The following is a 15,499-nucleotide window of genomic DNA, read 5'->3' on the forward strand; positions in this document are numbered from 1 at the left end:
GGTACAGCTTTTATTTTTTACCTAGTAAAACTCCTCAGAGTGGCACATAAACATTTAGGGGGTTTTGTACGTTCCACACCTCACAGTGATCGCTGATGGCAATTGAAGGCAGATGCCCCCGTGTCACAGCTGGGTCCCAGCCTCTTGACACGAGACCCCTGGGAAGGACCCAGCACATTTCTGTAACTTGTAGAAACAAATCCAATCACTGCCTCTTATTTCCTGTCTCCCCATCCCCAATACCAGGCCAGGTCAGATCTTGGGCCACTTTCCGGCTGGGGAAAAACTGTGGGGCTGAGTGCCCGGGGGCACCGGCAGTGGCCCACACAGTTAAGCAGGAGATCAAGTCCACTGCGGTTCCTCTGCACAGAGAATCAGGGCGGACTTTAAGGTTCCGACGGACATCAGCAGTCATTCGGAGTCGAGCCTGACTCCTAAACACGGCCGATGCTCGCTTGACATGTGCCACTTCGCTTTGAACCACCCTTGGGTTTGGAGGGAAGTGAAAAAGGAACAAATTCTCAGTAATATGGAACTGAATCATAACTTGGCTAGAAAAGGAAGGTGCTATTAGAGATTTAAATGTATATATTTCTACGAAACAGAACTATATAGAACTTCAGTCTTAAACTTGTTCTAAAGACAGGCCGAATGGATTGGCCACCGCTCATCACAGACTCGCAGAGTCTTATCATGAACAAAACTTAGAGAGATCTTATTCTCAACTGAAACTATGTCACTAGTTGTGGTTGCCCTTCTGGCCTTGACAGGCACTACCCGAGTGCTGGCTGGACACCTCTGCTTGGACGTATCCAAAGCACCTCGAACCAAACATGTCAAAAACGGAACCCGTCCTCTTCCTCCACAAACCGGCTTTCCATCCATTTTCCCTCTGTGGGTCACGGCCTTCCCCATTCTCCTAACACAGAAGCCTGGAGTTTTCTCTCTTCTTTGTCCTCAGCATCTAACTGATCTGTAAGTCCTGTCAGTTGTGTTTCCCTGAGTAGCCATCAAATCTCCTTTCTCTTCTCCTGCCCCATCGCCTCGTTTTAAACAGTCTTCTTTCCTGAGCTGGGTTGTTTCAGTAGCTTCCTAATGGATCCTTCTGACTTTGTCACCACCCTCAAAACTGTGATTTACACCACAGCCCAAGCCATCCTCCCAAGTGCAAACTAGTCCACGCTAATCCACAACCACGCCAGGACCTTCAAGATGGTTTCTCGGGGAAAGTCTGTCATTAAGGACTCCATCCCACCCATCCAATCTTGACACTGGCGAGCATGCTGACAATGTCCCATTGTGCCCACTGAGGAGGCCACAGCTGTTTCACAGAGCCAGCAGGGATTCCTCTGGGCACGGCGAGCGTGGAGCTGCAGAGGGTGTACAGCACGGGTCGGCTGCACAGCGGCCAGAACCTGGAGAGGAAGGAAGACTCAAGAGAGAGGGTCAATGTCCACTTCATTATTGCTTCATTTCTTGAGATAAAATGATATGATATATGCATCATGACTAACGGAACACTCTTGATAGACAAAGAGCAAGAATACATGATCTCTTAAACATGATGTGTTATTTGCAGATTATGCTTTATAACTCCCTTAGCTTTTGTTTCCATTCAGTTAAGAGGCAGCAATGCTGTGGAATCTGGTTGCAAAGAGGTGGTGGCTGCAGTTTTAAAAACGTCTCGTGTAGGAGCATGGGAGCATGGAAGCACACAGTAGGAGACCTGCAGCCCTGGACGTAGCAGGGACCCGACCCAAGATGGGCTGCCTCACCCAGGACTGGAGGGCCGGCCCCACAGGTTCCCGGACTTCCCTCCAGTCGGATCCAGCTTGCTCGCAGCCTCCCCAGCTGGTTGGCAGTGCTGCTGCAGTCGGGGCCACTGACGCTTTGCGGGCTTTATATAATTTTGGTTTACCTGCAGAGGGGCCTTTAGAGTTTTATAAATGCTTTCTCAGCTATGACTACAACCACTCACTTTACAGAGAAGGAAACTGAGCCTCAGTAATGGAAATGTCTTGTTCAGATTCACAAGGCCAACCGGAAGGCTTGGGGAACAGAGACCCAGGTTTCCAAATCCTACTTCATAACACACGCCGATGTCCAGTGTACCTGTATTACTCATGGGAGAGAGAAACACAGGAAACAAGCAGTTTGATGTGAGTTTTAAGCTTTGTTAATGGGAAGACTCGTGGTGCCGTGGGGAGGCTGGTCACACCTGTACGCTCTGGCATGGCCGTGGTGCACAGGACGGCGTGGAGCGTGTTGCCTGCAGCGGGCTCAGTGCAGAGGGAGGGCGAGCCAGTGCTCTTGTCCTGAAAAGGCTGTGGACACATCAGCCAGAGTCAGAAAGGGCACCTGGCCTGTCTTGTGGGCGAAACTCCAGCTCGGGGACATGGCAGCATGTGGAACAATCGCATTGGATCAGCTTCTCCCAGGGAAATCTGCAAGGACACCAAACCCTGCCAAGCGTCAGAACTTCATCAGTGCAGTGAAGGCCTGAGAGCAGAACGGCCTCCTAATAGCTTGCTTTCCACTCAGGATTTTAAACAGCCCCCGCTGGTCCTTTTATCTTGTCGTGACTATTTATTTTCCTGTTTTGCTCTGCTGGGACAGCCTCAGGCAGGGTATGATTCACACGGAGCTGGTGACAGGCGAGGGCTGCACTGGACAGTTAGGGCCAAAGGCGACTGTCTTCCCAGGAGAGCGGAGAGCACAAGTGGGTGGCGGTCACAGCCCTGGTTCTGCAGCCGGGAGCAGGCGTCTGGATTCGGGCTCCCCTTGCTGAGCAAGTTTGAGCAAGTTGCTTAACCACAGGAGCCCCCGTTTCCTTATCTGCAACGTGGTGGCAACAATAGTGCCCGCGTACCTACCTGCTTCGCAGACACTCTCCTTCGTGACATGCCGTCACCTCACTGAGTGTCTTACACACACACACACACACACACACACACACACGGGCACATGCGTCAGTCTAGCTGGTTCCAAAAGAACTGCAAGCAAAATGTCCGCACTTGGGCCCACTCTGTCTAGTACCACTCCACACGGGAGGCAGGTATTTATTTACTTTGATTTTCTTACGTGGGAGGGTATTAAGCAGCAGTAATGAGGGCAACAGAATCTAAGAAACGTCCAAACCCTACAAAGAATTTTTTTGGCCTCCCAGTCAGTTGCAAAATTTTATAGGTTTGACTCTAAGCCCTGACATTTACCTCAGGGGGTGGCAAGCTCTGGCCCACTGCCTGCTTTTGTATAGAGCCTGCGAGCTAAAAACGGCTCTTACTTTTTTAAATGGGTATGAAAGAAAAGCCGAAAGAACATGATTCTGTGACCTGAAAATTGTACGAAATGCACTGTCAGTGTCCGTAAATGATTCCTACTGGCGCTCGCTCGCTCACTGACACGCCGCCACCGCCCCCGGGTGCCACCACGGCAGAGTCGGGCGCTGTGACAGAGACTGCCCGGGGCCTGCCACATCTAAGGTATTTGCTCCCTAACAGAAGGTGTTTGCCAGCCCCGATGTACTCGGTTAAGTTACTCAGTCTCTCTAGGTCTCATTTTCTTGTCTGTAGAAGGGAGAAGAAGATTCCGACTCAGGCCTATAGCAAGGGCTGGCTGAGATCATAACGGCAGCCCGTGTGGCACAGTCGCTGGCACACGGCAGCCGTGACGTGACTCTTGGTCCCTCCCTCCTGGCCCTCCTTCCCCTCAACAGCAGACAGACACGAGACACAGTTGCCACACAGCGGTTTGGGGACACATCAGCCTCCCCGCTGCGGTGAGCAGGCAGCTACGGCCTCGCTGTCACCTTGGCCCCCACGTGAGGGCCGCTCAGGAGCCCGCAGTTGTGAGGGAGGCAGATGCTGTCTTGATAGTGTCAACCTTCCCCACCCCAGGCCCTGCTTCCCTCCAACGCATGGGCTCCTTATCACCACAGGGACGTGGCACCGCAGACAGCCCCGAGAGCTCCCCCGGCCACAAAATACACCCTGACCTAGCTCAGGAGCCCAAGGAATTCAACCCATCTGCGTGGATTTGCTCACGTTTCTGGGACTTGGCTGGGTGTTGGCCGTCCCAGGACCACCTGCGGGGGCTGCGGGGGCTGGTGCCCTGGGCTGGGATCTGTGCGGGTCTAGCCACCAGCAGACCAGCGCACGCCTGTCCTCGAGACAGTGGCAAAGGTGCCAGAGCAGTCCGGCTGGTCACCTGGCGCATGCCCGGCCCGCCTTGCGTTTCCTCCTCATCCGTCCACTGGCCACGGCAAGCTGTGAGGCCAAGCTCGTATCAAGGGGCTGGAAGATGTCTCCACCTCTGGATGGGGAAGCTGCGACGTCCGTGGGGAAGGGCGTGGCTGGAGGGGGTGGCGACTGAGGCCAGGAGGGCAATCCTGGGGTTGCCTTCAGAGCAGTTCTGCCCTCCCCCCTCCCCCTCCCCCGCTCAATATCTATTTTCAAAACAGGCTCTAAAGTCCATTCATAAGCGGAATGGGCTCGAAAGGGGTAACAGAAGTTTAAAATATCATCCCTCTTCATAGTATTTAAATTTTAACTGGGAAGCAACCTTGAGTAAGGCACGTCCCGCTAATGGTGGGATTTCAGGCAGCAGAGAGGAGAGAACCTGCTTTTCCATTTCCTTCGGGGGCACACGACTTAGGTGGTCCCCACCGGGCCAGCTGGCTGCAGGAGTGGAAATGGAAGCTATTTACTCAGGGAACTCTGACCGCACGACTATTAAAATCCCTGGAAACCCTGACAGCCCCCCTCCGCTGTCATTAAAGTGGCTTGGCTCCCTTGCCAGCTGGTGGGCCCGGGAGTGACCCCCGCTCCCCACCTATTCCCACACTCCAAGTGTGCCAAGAACTACATTTGTCCTCCAATTGTCACAGAACTCACTGAACTTACAACTAAGTCTCCAGACGTTCAATCCATTGATTCTTTTAAAAACAGTCTCTTTGTGTGGCTGTATTCTGCTTCGGGAATCTATGTTCAAGCTAAAGTGTGTGTATTTATCTGTAATGTCTCATTTTCTATATATGTTCTGCATCTATTTGGGTGATTTTGCCACTTTCTGCATATTCATGCCCAGCAGAGGGAATAGAAATGATCAGTTCTAGGAATTCTGTGCATGTGACTGGGAAGTCATGTGCATATTGTTAAATTATTTTTTGCTGGTGGGACCGAGAAGTCCGCGGGAACTATCCGTGTGTGTCCTCTAACCCGCCCTGAGCATTCAGTCACTTACTTCTTTAGATATTAAAACTCAGTGCACTTTTATTGTGCACGTGGTGGTTGGCATGCTCCATGTGGTTGACCCAGAGATGAATAAGACATGGATTTGTTCTCTAGAAGCTCAGCCCGTTGAGCACCGCCAACAAAAGAGAAGCTCTGAGATAATTCTGTCTGATGTGGCCGATAGTTCTCTACTTTTCTGGTGTTCAGAGACATGTTTTCAAGCTGTGGCATTGCCTGAGACTGTACAGAGTCTGAAAAGGTGGTCTGCACTCCCCATCCACCCGCTTCCTGGGAAAGACCCGCGGCTCTTGTTTCCCAAAGTCCCACTGTGATGCTCTCTCCCCTTATCCATCCAGCGCTAACCAGTTCCCTTCACTGCTTCCATGGAGAGGATTATAAAACTCAGCCAGAGTTTAGCCTCAAATCAGCGAGTGAACATCCACCGTGCTCGGTGCTAGGGGCCACAAAGACCAGGCTGACAGTGGGGAGACCCTGCTACCCATAAATAAATCCCAGGCCTACACACGCACATGAAATTCTGTAAAGACATAGATAAGGGAGAAATTAATGCTGATGGAGAAATTAAGGGCTTAGTAGACTTCCACAAAGCCTTTGGAACCAGATCTGATTGTTTCCTTTAGTCAAATTCACTCAAACATGCCAGTATTTATATAAACATCAGTGCTTTTCTCAGTGATTCTGTGGGATTTCTAAAATGTGCATCTATTTAGTCTAAGATGAAACACTGGTTATAGGATGAAAAAAATTAAACATGCATTCCTCAGCTCTCGGACCTCAACCACAAACTGAAATCCCAAAAAGAGTCATTAAATCACAATGCGTGCTTAAAATAACAAATTTGAAATTAAAAGAAAAAATGTTCCAAGACATTAAGCTTCAAAATGATCTCCGACTGTAATCCCTTCTGAACTTGGATCTGGACGTCATCTGAGTTCCCTGAAAACATCAAGGGAGAGACTGGCAGGGTGTCTTGGGAAGGAACACGGACAGGCCTTGCGGAGTGGGAATTCAGACAGTCGAGGTGCCTGGCGTTCCTGTGGGGCGCGGCGTTCCTAACGACATTGTGTGTGGACATCGGAGTCCAGAATCAGCTTTAAAACCTTATAGTCAACCTTTTCTTTTTTTTCTTATAGATGCCAAGTAGAGGAACACATACAAGTGGGTTCACCTGGGGCTGTGAAGATGACTTCTTTGGATCCCAGGAAGGACAAATCAGGTGTCCTTAAAGGACCCAGCAGTCCGTGGTTCTCAATTCTTGTGAGGGGACATGTGCATATCAAAGTCACCTGGAAGCCTCTTACAAACTTCTACTCTCTGTCCCTCTGGAGAGATGGGGACTTTCTGGTCTGTTCCCACCCTTCGCCGAGAACCCCTGCCTCGGGGGAACGCCAGCTGGGGCTGTGGGACCACGTCTGCAGAGAAGGAGAAACAGCCACTAGAGTATTAAAGCTTCAGCTTCACCTACCCCAACCTACCACCCCCCATAGCCAGAAGACTGGATACATTTTTATAGCCTTCCAGTAATGATACTACAGCCCAAAATAATTACTTTCTGACTTTAATTGGTGGCTGGGTACTTACAATTTCTCAGAGGAAATCCAAAAAAGTATTGCAAGGTGGGGGGGTGTCGTCACCTTGTACCCGGCCTAGTCCAAGGTCAAGGCAGGGCAGCCAGGGTGGAGGGGGTGGTGATAGAAGTAGAAACCAAGTCTTAAAAGGAATGCTTAAAGAATGAGATGTTTGCTGGAGGCAAAAAACAAAGGATGGATGACAGAGCTTCCTGCAAATGTTTATAGCACTATTGTGGGGAAGACGGAGAAGCTTTGTTTTGTTTGGCTCCAGAGGATAGAATTAGAACAGATAGGAAGAGGTTATGAAGATCCAGACTTTGCATCGACATAAAAAGAACATCTGAACAGAGTTGTTCAGGAAAGCAACAGTCACCCTCTAAGGAGGGAGGGGTCCTGTCTTTGAACTTGTTTGGGAAGAGCTGGTGAGCACCTGCGGGGATCTCAGAGGAGGCACTTTGGAGGTGGTTCAGTTGAACCAGATGACCTCCAAGGTTCTTTGTAGGAGGTGAACTTGATGTTTAGAAATTAGCCATAAAGAGCCACGGTGGCTTCCTGTGCTGATTCGCTGGGGGAGAGGAGCAAGGGGGTTGATTCGTTCGTTTGTCTGCAGGATGAGTTCTTTCTGAGTTGGGAATGCTGTAAACATTTTCCTATTCTGGTCCATATTTGTACAAACAAATGTGTTTTCATGGAAACTAATGTAAATATGTGCTTACTAATGAATGCACTCACCCCAAGCACTGACTAACAAAGACTCGACTTCCTTTTTCAACTCAAATATCTAAGCCCAGTTGTTTTAAGCATTAATCAACTAAGAAAAAAATTCCACATTTGTCTTAATTCTTAACGGTAGAAATTACTGGTAACAAAGCCAAAGCTATGGCACCTTCCAGACAAGCGGGGAGACAGACGTAGTCAGAAATGTAACAGTGTGTGGTGAGAGCCCAGAACAGTGGAGCCATCGTTTAATGGAAAAGCCCCAAGTGGCACCATCCCACAGCATAAACATGGACAGCCAACACTTGTCCCTCTAAGAATCACAAGACTGCTCCAAAGCTCGGTCACTGTTAATGCAATGGGCACACCAGTCACCAGGGAGTTGGGGTGACCACAAGGTCATTTTTACCAGATGATACCTCAATATCCAAAAGTAAATAGAGCAGGAAACAATTTACCCAACAGTCAAAATACCAGAAGCATCCACACACCAGGATCATTTTACAGGGATTTAAAAATGAGCAGTAATCTTAGAATTTGCACCACTGTGGTAATGGAAGGATAATGTGCTGTGGTCGGTGGGCTGGAGATGTCATACTCTGTGGGTTGCAAAGGACCTGTTACCCGGAGTTACCCAGGTAACATCGTGCAAGCGAGTGATGGAGACACACTGAGGTGCCCGCTAGCAGAGCAGGAGCGGCTCCATCGAACGTTTTCCTGGCGTGAGAATTTCATACTGTTCATCGAACAAAGATCATTTCCTACCGAGCTGAAGAGACGCTGCACGTAAATGCAGAAAAATAGAACTCTGAAATGGAAAATTGTAGCTAGATCAAGTATATAATACTGGCAGATCTTTTCTAAAGAGAAATTAATTCTCCGCAAATGCTTTACGACAGATCCTAATGATAAGAGATCCTGCCAAATGCTCTGCTGCTCATCACCAAGATCTCCAGGAAATAATATTTCCATGCAGCATCTTCGGTTTGATGTTGTTTTGGGGCCACGTCTCAGGAAATAAGGGAGGATCACAAATTATGACTTTCGAAATAGAAACCACAAATGAACCTTGTCTGTGGACTTGGCATGAGAGAGCGTGTGTGCTGCTCTGGAAAGAACCCTGGACTGGACGCAGTGGATGCGGAGTCAATGTAGGTTCCCCAAGCTACTAGGCCAGGGGACCTAGTCAAACCATTTAACGTCCCGGAGGCTCCACTCCCTCCTCTGTTGGGTGAGAGCAACACCGCGCCCGTCCACACCTGCGCAGCTGCAGGAGTCCACGCCGTGTGTAGCATGAAAGCAACAGACGAGAGACTGTGTGGGGGTGGCGAGAGCACTGACCGCGGAGCCACAGAGGAGCTGGATTCCTGCTCACTGCTCGCTCACTCCTGAGACTGGGAAGCTGCTTAATGTCGCCAAGACTTAGGTTTCTCCGTTTGTTAAATGGAGATTATAATCCCTAACTTTGGGGGAGGCTGTGAGCATTAAATAACTTTACATGCTGCCAGCAGAGCGAACTGGAAATGGAAGGTGCTGGACACCAACATCACGTTGGCTGAGATTTATCGGGCCCTCCGTGTTCCAGGCACTGCGCTGAGTGCTCCATAGACGTTCTGCCACTTGATCTTCAGGACAACCTAGGGGAAGGTAGTGTTACGAATTCTACAACTTTATGAGGAAATTGAATATTAGAATAGTTTTGTAATTCACTAAATGTCACACTGTTATTGCTCTTTTTAAGGAAGCGCACCAGAAAACCTTCATCCAAATGAGGACAGCGACTCCAGGGGCTCCCAGACGCATCCTGACAGTTGACCTCTGTTCCATTCTGGGAAATAGCATCGGAGTGAGGACATTAGCCACAAAAGAAAATGTCTTATTACTTTATATTTACTTCTCATTTTTTGTCCCAAAATGTTAGTACCCAGGTTCTTCACTTACCTTTGTCACTAGCCTCGGCTCAGAATGACTTTATTTTATACCACAAATCTAGACGCCATCCCAGAGACTTGCCACGGCTTTAGGCATTTGACAGAACCTACTTCAAGGTCTAAATTTTCTCCACAAAGGAAGTTTTGAGCAGAGGAAGCATTGCTGGGCTACGCATAAAACTTCCTCAGGTGATTTTGGTTTCAACAATCTGATTTATTCTCTTAGAATCACATGTGACATTCTCAGCTCTGGGGCTCCTATCTTCCCGACAGGATGCTCTCAGTGGCCCCACCCCTGGGGCCATCTTCTCTGCCCTGCCATGTGGCTCTTGGCACGAGTCATTTCACACCCTGAAACGAAGCTTTCTCTTTGAGAGGTTTGAGTTGTTTTTTTAGTTGTATATATTTAATATATATAGCACTGTATAATATGATGGTTTGATATATTTATTCACAGTGAAATGGTTACTGTAGTCAAGCTAACGCAGCCATAGTCTCATATAGTTACATTTTTAGTTTTGTGGTGAAAGTACCTAAAGTCTACTCTCTTGGCAAACTTCCAGTATACAACAGAGTATTATTAGCTGTAGTCCTCATGCTGCACGTTAGAGCTCCAGACTTACTTTTCCTACATTGCTGCAAGTTTATACCCTTGGACTTCCAACTTCCCATTCCCCCCTCCCACTCTGGTAGCCACCGTTTTACTCTCTGTTTCTATGCATTTGAAGTTTTTTTGTTTTGTTTTATTAGAGTCCACATATAGGAGAGATCATGTGGTATTTGTCTTTCTGTGTCTGGCATATTTCACTTAGTATAATGTCCTCCAGGTTCATCTATGCTGTCACAAGTGGCAGGATCTCCTTTTTTAAGGTTGAATAATACTCCATTATGTGTGTACATAAGTGTGTGTGTGTGTGTGTGTGTGTACACATATACATGTCACAATTTGTTTATTCGTTCATCCACTGGTGGACACTTAGGTGGCTTCCATATCTTGGCCGTGTGAATGGTGCCACAGTGAACACAGGAGTGCAGATATCTTTAGAAGGTGGTGATTTCATCTCCTTTGAATGTACACCCAGAAGAATCGCTGGGTCATATGATAATTCTACTTTTGGTTTCCCTATTACCTTGATATTGTTTTCCACAGTGGCTGCACTAATCCACATCCCATCAACAGCGTATAAGGGTTCCCTTTTCTCCACAACCCTCACCAATACTTACCTCTTGTCTTTTTGATAAAAGCCATGCTAACAGGTGTGAGGTGGTGCATCCTGGTGGCTTTGATTTGCGTTTCCCTGATGATTAATAATGTTGAGCACTTTTTCATATACCTGTTGGCCATTTTTATGTCTTCTTTGGAGGAATGTCTATTTAGGCCCTTATCCCATGTTTTAACTGGGTTATTTGTACTTTTGCTATTGAATTTGAGTTTCTGATATATTTTGGCTTTTAACCCTTTATCTGTTGTATGGTTCACAAGTACTTTCTCCCAATCCATTGACTGCCTTTCATTTTGTTGACTGTTTTCCTTGCTCTGAAGCAGCTTTTTAGTTTGGTGCAATCTTACTTGTCTATTTTTGCTTTTGTTGCCTGTGATTTTGGTGAGATATCCAAAATACCCTTGCCAAGGCTATTAATAATATCGAGGAGATTTTCCCCTCTGTTTTCTTCTAGGAGTTTTGTAGTCTTATGTTCAGATTTTTGTGTATGGTGTTAGATAAGGGACCAGTTTCGTTCTTCTGCATGTGGATATCCAGTTTTCCCAACACCATTTATTGGAGAGACTATTCTTTCTCCGGAATTGTGTCTTCTTGGTAGCCTCGTTGAAAATTGGTTGACTGTATGTGCATGGGTTGCTTTCTGGGTTCTCTATTCTGTTCCATTCGTCTATGTACCATTTTTATGCCAGTATCATACTGTTTTAATTACTATGTCTTTGTAATATAATTTGAAATCAGGAAGTGTGATGCCTCCAACTTTGTTTTTCTTTCTCAAGATGCAGGGTCTTTTGTGGTTCCATATCAATTCTAGAATTGTTTTTTCAATTTCTGTGAAAAACATCATTGAATAGGGATAGCGTTGAATCTGTATATCACTTTGGGTAGTGTGGACATTTTAACAACATTAATTCTTCTAATCATGAACACAGGGTATCTTGAAGCTGATGGAGCTTCAGTCTCACAAGCCCTCATTTCCAGGAGCCCCTTCCAAAACTCAAGAAAGAGTTGTAGCAACTTTGTATTCATAATTTTGTATTCTTTCCCTTTGGAGGGTGCTCAACACTTAGAGTGTAACCTGAGCAGACTGCCTGTTTTCCTTTACTTCTCCTACCCAAGGCTGACTACTTCTGGCCCTGCAACATGTGCAAATTCATTATACGCTGGAGAGCTGTGTTGCATTGTCTCCACCATAGCTGTACCTCCTATTTTCATAGGGGTTTTTAGTTTCCAAAGCTCTTTCAATAGTATTGCTTCATTTGATCCTCCTACCAATTCTGCAAATGAAGTTTAACAGGTATTAGAATCACATAAAAATATTAGGTGAGGCCAAGTGGTTTAATATTTAAGACCTGGGGTTTGGAATTATTCAGACAATTATAGGTTCCTCTTTCCGCTGGCTTTCCCTCCCATCTCTGTGCCTTACTATTTTCAAAAATGAAATGGCGATACTAATGGCATCCACCCCAGGATCTGTGTGGATTTATTGAGATATGGCTCAGAGAGGTGAACACAATGTGTAGGCCACCCAGTTACTGAATGACAAGTCTCCTGCATCATGGCCCATGCCCTGTCTGAGGCACCCTGCTCTTTCTTCTGTCCTGCCCACTTTGTCCAATGATGAAAAGGAGACGGTGCAGGAGCAGTCTGCTACTTGCTTCGGGCTACAGCAAATATGCAGCGTGACTATGCTAACATCACATGCTGGCAGTAGTGTTGGGTGGTGTTGGCAATCCAGCTCTCATGTCAGGTCTCTGTATTCCAGCTACAGCTCACCCTTTACTGTGGGAATCGTGACCATGGGTGCGTTCCCTTACCCTCCCTACCCCAGCTCCCTCACCTATAAAATAGAGACAATAAAAATACTCAACTCAAAGTTTTGCTGGGCGTATTAAATGAGTGACTGCACATAGGACAATTACAGCATGTCTGGCATAGAGAAGCACCCAGCCAGTGTGAGCTATTGTTATTAGCCAGAGTCCACCTGCCCCAGGGGTCCACCATCAGCTGCCCTCTGTGATGGCTTCACGCTCGGGGCACCAGGAGGACCTGCCTCTAGGAGCCCGTTTGTCTGAATCCAGGCCTTCTGAGCTGAGGCTAGTGATAAAGGTAAGTGAAGAACCTGGGTACTCTCCAGCCCATCTTTTGTTAATTTTTATTTTTTGTGACATCCTCTTTAGGAGCTTCCAGAATCTTAGGAGGATGGAAAGCATAAAATATAGTTACATAAGGGGAAGGAGGGAGCAATTAATCCTAATTCATCATACTTAAAAAATATTTGTCACAAAAACGGCCAGCAGCGCCCATGCAGTGGCTGTAGTCATTCATGGGGGGATCCATCAGCCATCAGCCACAACCCCACACCCTCATTTCAGGCCCAGCCTCGCCCCGTCATCTTGCCACTGCTGGCGTTTGTGAGCCCTGGGAATAGGGGTCTGCTGAGGTCCACTGAGGCCCTGGGCTCAGGTCTTCTCAGCCTCTGGGCCTCTCAGTCGTGAAGGACTAAGGCTCTCATACACCCCGGCTGCCTCACCTTACCCAGTGCCACCTCCTGGCCCAAACCTGGGGTCTAGAGCATCAGGCAAATTGTGCTGAAGGGAGCCAGGGCCACTAGGCTGGGAACTTCTCTCTAGGTTGTTTCAGAGGTGTCTTCTGCACTCCTGCCTAAGGCATCCAACCATGGCGGAAATTGTCCCAGTTATGTAGATCCCCTCATACAAGCTTGCTATGTGTCTCTTGCCATCCATAAATATACATATAAATATAAATTAAATGAATAAGTCTCAATTTAAATGAACATGTTAATACAATTTATTTTATATAGCCAATTTTAATGTAAGTAATTTAATATTGCTGATTTTATTATGTGGGAGGGTGGTGGTGTGCCTTTTTCTCTTATTTATTGTGTGCATGTTTTCCTTTATTTTTCTTTAAATGCACTTCCAATTAAATGACTAGCAGATTGTTAGTCACAGCCCTATAAAGAATTCCTACATATTTTTCTAAATGTGGATAGTAAACCAGGTTCTCAAGTACAGCTTCCTCGTCTTGCTGAAGGTCTTTATTCTGACTACTTTATTCTGACTACTAGCACATGCTCCTCCATTCCACATTAGTATGTCCCCCATTTCTCGTACGGACACCAAATACCTCACAATATGCTTCTCTATAAAGTCTGCTCTTTCCTTCTCATTTTTAAAAAGTGCTTAGTCTCAAGTTTAGCTATCTCTTGGTGAACACCTGCCACCTGCCAAGCATGCTGCAGGTATTTTAACACGCACTGTCTCACCCCCATTGTGCACAGGCAAGCCAGCCCCTTTTCTGGATAAAACTGGTGGGCTCGGACTTGCCAGCTCCCTGTCTTCCTCTCCTCTCTTCCCGCCTTTGCGCTCCTCACCTCTCTCTGGTCGCTTCTCCAAGCTACCCAATCCCTTCCTCTGCCCCACCTGTCAGAGGCAGCAACCTTCTAGCTTCCTACGTTATGATTCTGTGGTATGTTTGGGCAAGTGTTGTGTTGTCTAGTTTTAAAGATGGAAAAATGAAGAGTTCAGTGACTTCCCCAGGAACACACATATTAGCCCTCAATGGATATGGAATTATCTAGTCTCTTGGTTCCCATTTAAATATTCTTCTCAAAAGAAAATCCTTAAAACTTCATCATTCCACAGAAAATGGGGCTGCAGAAACTTGGAGTGCTATGTGCAGTGATACACCAGTGACTGCTGTTATCAAATTGAAAGCCTTGCTTGATTCCTGACACCTGACACCTACGGGCTAAGGAAGAACTTGATGATCTTGGGGACGGCGTGTGAGGGGTGAGAGAGGTAGAGGTGGAAAGTCTGTATTAGCAGTTTTGCAAAAGATGTATTGCATCTGGAGCCCCGCGGGAAGTCTCGCTGCTCAGAAGTGGGATTGCTGGGTCATTGTTGACTAAATACTTCCAGATTGATCTCCAAAGTGGCTGTCCTGTCTATATAACACAAGAGTTTTCTATATTCCTACATCTCTACCAATATTTGCACTTTCCCACTTTTTCAATTGATGTTTCTCATTTAAGTGCAAAGTGAAGTCTCATTATCATTTTAGTTCATGGTTTCCTAATTAGTAATAATTCTGAATATCTTTTTATATGTTTGGTCTCTTCCATGGATTAATTACTTGTTTACATCATTTGCCCGTGTCTCTGTTGGGTCCAGTCTTTTACTTATTTTTGGCAGATTCCTGGTGAGCATAGATATCAGTCTCTTTTTAGTTTATTCACTGTAAATATCTTCTCTCATCCTCTGACACCTGCTTGTTTTGTCCGTGGAGTCCTTCACTGACATAAACCTTTAATTTTAATGGAATCATTGTGCCTTTTGCTTTTTTGCCTTTAAGGTTACGTTCTGATTTGTTTTGTTTCGTTTCATGTCTGACGGGTAACAAGGTTTGAGGGCTCATCTCGCACAATGGCGTGAAAACCCAGTCACCGCGCTTATGAACCACAAACGCATCTACTGTTATGTTTGATGATCCCTTCCCCCTCCAAACGTCAGTAATGCATTTCTCCTACATTATTTGATTATTTTATAGTTTATGCCTCCATTTTTTAGGTCCTTTGCCCACCTTTGTAAATAATGTTGGGCAAGAATCCAGTTTTATCTTTCTCCATAAAAAAGCTGCTCAGTGATGTGCTGGAGCAGCTTAGACTGGGTGACAAGAGCTGATGGTTAAATGTTGAGGAATTTTGCAATTATCAGTAGTTTAAAATGAACCATCGTGGGAGTTTTTGTACTATGGAAATCAGCAAATGCTACAAATCAGGTCTT

At 46.6% G+C, this 15,499-nt stretch overlaps 1 pseudogene; it reads right to left on the reverse strand.

The window, feature by feature from the left end:
• Positions 1-15,099: 15,099 nt before the first annotated feature.
• Positions 15,100-15,184, reverse strand: LOC138383567 (small nucleolar RNA U13; annotated as a pseudogene).
• Between the last annotated feature and the right edge of the window lie 315 nt (positions 15,185-15,499).

Source organism: Eulemur rufifrons, chromosome 5 (assembly GCF_041146395.1).
Source record: "Eulemur rufifrons isolate Redbay chromosome 5, OSU_ERuf_1, whole genome shotgun sequence".
Lineage (NCBI taxonomy): Eukaryota > Metazoa > Chordata > Mammalia > Primates > Lemuridae > Eulemur > Eulemur rufifrons.